The sequence below is a fragment of the Sinocyclocheilus grahami genome, unplaced genomic scaffold (genome assembly GCF_001515645.1).
Source record: "Sinocyclocheilus grahami isolate Dianchi unplaced genomic scaffold, SAMN03320097.WGS_v1.1 scaffold896.1, whole genome shotgun sequence".
Classification (NCBI taxonomy): Eukaryota; Metazoa; Chordata; class Actinopteri; order Cypriniformes; family Cyprinidae; genus Sinocyclocheilus; species Sinocyclocheilus grahami.
Window position 1 is genome coordinate 127,207 of NW_015506075.1, and position 6,000 is coordinate 133,206.

General features: G+C 38.6%; 1 protein-coding gene across 5 annotated transcripts in view; it reads left to right on the forward strand.

The window, feature by feature from the left end:
• The window catches only part of LOC107563899 (probable E3 ubiquitin-protein ligase RNF144A-A), a 39,125-nt gene that overhangs the window by 9,854 nt on the left and 23,271 nt on the right, over window positions 1-6,000 (forward strand). For 2 of the 5 annotated variants that reach the window (XM_016248869.1, XM_016248867.1), the window contains exon 2: window positions 3,148-3,296. The exons of 2 other annotated variants lie outside the window; for them this stretch is intronic. The gene's annotated coding sequence lies outside the window, so the exon portion shown is untranslated. Of the gene's footprint in view, window positions 1-3,130; window positions 3,297-6,000 lie in introns of all 5 variants that reach the window. One more of the 5 variants, XM_016248868.1, reaches the window with a different exon arrangement.

The window sequence follows — 6,000 nt, forward strand, 5'->3', positions numbered from 1 at the left end:
TTACAGGAGCTCTTGATACATACACACATACAAATAACCATATATACAGGTGCATCTCCATAAATAAATTCAATAAATTTCCCCCAGTGCATGGAAATGGAGGGGTGGGCGATTATGGAAGAAAAATAATGACAAATGTCTTTGAAATAAAAAAAGCATGTTGAATTGCACTGAAAAACTGAAAAGAATAATCCTGTTGAAAGTTATACATCGTATTTTTAAACAGATTTAATATTTTGGAGGTGAACTTTGGAAGGTGAATTTGAATTATTGAATTTATGAAAATGTGTGTGAAATTTTTTGAATTTAAATATTCACAGTTTAAATAAACACCTATGTTAAATTTCAGCCCCTAAAAATGCAAGCCCTAAAAATACAAGGCATTAAAAATGCAAGCTCTGTTAATGCAATGCATTATTTTTTCAGTTAGTGCAATTCAACATGATTTTTTGTTTTCAAAGACATTTGTCATTATTTCTGTCAGGACCACTATCGTCAAAGATGATTGACAATTAGCATATGGTTCCGTTCTGGGCAAGAACCCCCCCCCCAGGGTAAACAGAACAGAACCAACATAAATGTATTGCAGATATTGTTAAAGTTCAATAATTTTATGTACACATTTTAGAATTAGTCTGATTCAAAGGAGAATCAGAAGGCTGAATCCTGACTGACAGAGGAGGAGTTGGGGATGGAGAAGGGTAATTAGCTATTGAGCAATGCGATAACTGCTGATACTACTGTGGGACCTTATATATGAATGCTTCGATAGGTGTCGTATTCCCATAGGTTGATGGGGATCAGCTGAGAGTCAGCTGATGCGAGCTTGACTAACGTGACCTGCCAGAACTAACGCTACGCTAGATTTGTCTTCCATAGGTGATATAGACTACCGGTAAACACAATTAACAAATTTGTCAACTATCGTCTCGATCACAGTTACATGCGCACGTGACGTTGCTGTGCCACGTGGTCACGAAAAATGTAAAGTCTACACAATTTAAGCATTGCGTTTAAAAAAAAAAAGTGATTTTAAACCATTGAAATGCAATCCGCAGCGAAAGAGAACACATTCCGCTATATGTGGCGTGCTGTCTGAGAGACTGTCAGAGTGCTGTCAGAGAAGTGCGCACATGAAGACGGTGCTCACTGCTCATAGAGTGAGGGAGTATTATTTTTGTTATTATTTTATAGGCCTTGAATGGTTAAATACACACACTTGTATGTTTTCAAAATGCCCGTCTTTGCAAGTATTCTGAAACACAGTAATGTAGGTCTTACGTGAAAGCAAATAGCTGAGAAAGAAAACACATGTGTAACAGTATATTGGAGCTCTTAATGTGACAGCAAAAATTTTGCAAAATTCCTGCTGTCTGTCATTCATGTTAACCCGAAATAAAATTTTGGTCATATCGCCCACCTCTAGGCTTCACTAATTGACTAGACAGTTGTTGGATGATTAACTGACCATCTTTACTTGTTTCTATTACTAGGTCAATAGTAGTTAATGGTGGTTCAGTTGATCAACCACCTGAACCACTTTGGGCCAGCTAGAAACTATGTAAAGCCAGCTTCTACCAGGACTTAGCTGTATTAGGGCAAAGCAAGTTGTGCTTTTTTCCAAAAAGGATACCATCTCTGTAAATGTAGTTGGAAATTAACTGATTTAGTTATATGCTTTGATTAATCTGGAGTTCTCAAAAACAAAGCTTTCTTATTTAGACTAGTCTTTTGGAAGTGCTGACTATTAATCTAGTCCATGATGTTCAAGGAAACTTCTTTAGAGAAGAGACCGTTGGTGTCATGAATGACGAAGGCTGGCATTGGCCCATGTTTTTATGCAGGGTTGTTATTGTAGCCTTGTCTGAGTCACTAAACTACAAAAAAGCCCTCTATGAATGAAGTGGAGGATGATCGCTTGATGTATCAGTTCAGTAAAGCAGCCTGTTTTAGATTTCAGTTTTGATCTCACTACTGGGAGCTGAAGATAATATTTCCTGGCTGCTCATTGGGAATGTTTCACCTCTGGGATCCCAAAGTTTATAAAGACGGAGCCAAAAATAAAAGAGCACTCAATCGCTTTGGGTGATAAAATTGGGTCATTTGGCAAGGGCAAACAAACAGTGAGGGAAGAGTTACATATGCGTGCCTGTGTTTCACTTTGACATTACAGCAGCGTTTGTCCACACAGGGTCACGGCCACTCGAAGTTTTTAGCTTTATGCACTAGTTTCTTGTCTTCCATGTAAATCCTGAGTCAAGAGTCAGAGTTAAATAAATTTGCATGTGACAAATAGCCTGCTTTTATCATCTTTTTCATCACACTACAGATGGGCGGGGCCCATATATATAAAAGTTTGCTTTGCCATTTCTGATCTGTACAGTCTTCAGATGGACCCCAGCATTAGGAAAAAGTAAATGGTTTATTTTTTTTAATGCAGATTTGTATCGCAGTTGAGGATTATATGGTTGTTCAGAGCATTGGATTATATGTTTATTCAGAGCATTTGACGTTCAGTGTATGATGCCCAGTTTTTCTTCTGTAGCTATTTACAAAGTCGCCAAGTGTTTAGACAGCAACGCAACTGACACGTTCAAGGCCCAGAAAGGTAGTAAGGGCATCGTTAAAATGGTCCATGTGACATCAGTGGTTCCTGCTTACTTTTTCCTATAATTCTACCTTTCTGGGCCTTAATCTGGTAGTTGAGTTGCTGTCTATGCAGGATCAGAAAGCGCTCGGATTTGTTTTCTGGGCATAGCCTAATTTTTCAGTGTAATCATATATTCCCCGTCGGTTCATTCTTCAGTATTATAATGTGGGAAAAGCAAAACTTATATCTGTTCTCATCCCAGTCTGGTGTGTTTTTGGCATTCGACTGATCTCCTTTTATGCAATTATTTTCTGACAGTGTTATGAAACCCTACAGTATTACAACACAATAGTTTATTGTGAAATATGACGCTTTTATGTTATCACAATTGTGATAAATGAGGATGAACTGAGCCCATTACTCTTTTCAGTAATGATTAAGTAGAACCCATAAGTCAGATAAAGTTGAGTAAGGGAACATTGTGTTCATGTTTGTGGCGGCTAGGATTGAGACTTGTGAATCATATCTTGAAATATTCAGGCATCTGTACTTCTCAGCTGTCATTGGGAGACTGAACCATTTCTCTCGGAGAATAAATAATGGAGGAGAGACTTCGAGACCAGCACCTTTGAGAGGTTCCACCTTCTGCACCTATTTCATATCTGAACATCTAAAGAAGGAAAATAACTGTATGGAAGAAGATAAGGTAATAGACTTACTATTTACTAGTATGTTTGTGACCATCTGAGAAACAGCAAATGTCATGGAAATAATACTGTCAGCCAAAATACTATAGGTATTGATGCTTAGATGAATAAGACATTTCCTTTAGAAAATATAAGAAGATTTTTATTTAATTTATTGTTTTAGAAAGTTACCACAGGTTTATGATAGTAACCACAATGTGGAAACTATGTATTTTCAAAACCGTCGAGTCAATGCGATGCCTAATTTGGTCTTAAGGAAACCTTGAATAATCAGTCTGGTTTCAGGTTCACCTGAACATGGATGTGTTTACATTGTATATATTGTAACAGCTACTGTAGATGGACCATTAAATCCAGGAGTCACGAGTAGTAAAGATGTAAATTCTGTCTTGATTTACTCACCCCCATTTCTTCTCAATCCTGTATGAATTTTTTCTTCTCTCCGAAGAAGATATTGTGAAGATTGTCTTATGCAATGAAAGTCGATGGAGTCCCAAACAAGTCTAGGCCCTACTGACTTTCCTTGTATGGACAAAAAAAGCACTGAGACACTTTCAAAATATCTCCTTTTCTCTTCCATAGAGGAAAAAAATGAATTTCATTGATACATGGGTGAGTAAATGATGACAATTGTAATTTTTGTGTGAACTATCCCTTAATGTAAGTTGCAACATGACTTTATTTCATAATGTTGTAGATCAAATTGCATGATAAATGATTGTTTTCTTTGTTTAGTGATTTGATAAGAAACTGAAATGAGGGCATAGTGATGTTCTCTATAAAGGCTGCCTTGTTGTGGATTACTTGGGTTTTTCCTTGTTATTGTTTCGGTGTTTCATTTTTTGTATATATTTTTTAATATATATAAAATTATAATAAAATAACAGAATTAAATTTTTGATTCCTTCGCCAAAGATTCCTAGGCCAAATATATGTAATTCCCATTTGTTTCATTAGATATCTAGTGAGTGAGGTCTTTTCTTCTGTGTTGCTCAGAGGTGGATGATGATGCCTGAGAGAAAGAGCACCAGAGATGGATGGATGTGGACGAGCGAGACAGGTTGTTACAGATTGAAGGGAGGGTGATGTAAGACCTCTGAGCTCGACCAGCAAAATCAACTTTCTTTGGCATCTCTGTTCTTGAGATACAGAAGGCTGCAGTGGTGCATTATCAAGCCATCACTACTTCATCCCGTTTAACTTATCAAGCGGAAACAGCCAAGACTTTTTATGGAAATGATGAATGAGTGCTTAAGAGCTATTTGACTTCTGTAGCACTAAGGGGAATTTTTTTTATTCTGTGCTTATGCTCTGTGCAAATAACATTTGATTGTCTTATGCAAAACCTGTATTCTCTCAATATGCAACCTATTAAGGTGAGTGCTGAAGAAAAGTATTAAACTTTGCTGTGTACCATTACATAATTTGTGATATGGACTAGGGATGCACGATATTATCGGACTGATATCGGAATCGGCCGATAATGGCTTTAAATGTAAATATTGGCATCAGCCCGATATGAAACATTATGCCGATATGTCTTGCTGATAGGAGGAATGCAATAACCCGCATGTGCTCAGGGTGTGCTAGCGATTAGATCAGGTCAGCAGTGTGGCTCATTCTTGAAGCAAAGTTTTGTCTGAATGATGATTAGATTCACTGTTTGGATCACTGCTTTTAATCTGTGAAAGCACGTACAGAATGACCCGTTCGATGTGTGATCGAGTAAACTGTAATAGCACGTGCAGCAGCGGCAGCAGTGACAGCCTCCTCCAGGTCCTAACGCCCGCTCTGTAAGGAGTTTTAATCTGTAGGGCCGCTGTTGGCCTACTTCTAATTAAAGGGGTCATATGATGTTGCTAAAAAGAACATTATTTGGTGTAATGAAATGTTTATGCGGTTTAAGGTTAAAAAACACATTATTTTCCACATACTGTACATTATTGTTTCTCCTCTATGCCCTGCCTTTCTGAAACTCATCGATTTTTACAAAGCTCATCGGTCTGAAAAGCGAGGTGTGCTCTGATTGGCCAGCTATCTAGTGTGTTGTGATTGGCCAAATACCTCAAGCGTATGACAGAAATGTTATGCCCCTTACCATACTGTGATGGCGTGTTCCGGCCGGAGCGACGAGACAAAAACATTAAAACCCATTATAAATGAGGCATTTGTTGCATCCAGTGGGGACATAATTACGGATTATAATGATTTATACTGTCTTTTTTTCGCGTTGCATCGCGCCGCGTAAACATAAAACCATGTCTGCATTTGTGATCGGAGAAATGACAAACAACAAGCACTACTCTACACTGCTCAAAACTCGCGTTTGAATCATCAGTGGCAAACCCTTAAAATTAAAACATACTTACAGTCTGTGTGTCAGAACAGCCGGCATTGTAGTCTACTCTTCCAGGATCAGGAAACAGTCCTCCATAAAATGCGCTGCAGACATCTGAATATTTGAGTTGAACTGTTCTGGAACAGTGTTGTAAATACAACTTAACCACTGATTTCTAGTCGTGTCCTCTTTTGGAAGGCCAAACAAAGTTGTTTCACACGATGGGCTAGAGTGAGCGGAGGCAGGCTAGAGTGAGCGGAGGCCGGCTTGAGTGAGCAGAGGCGGGCGGGCTTGAGAACGGCGTGGCCGGTGGATTCGACGAAGGAGTGGCTGGCGGGCTTGCGGCAACCACATGTGACGACCCC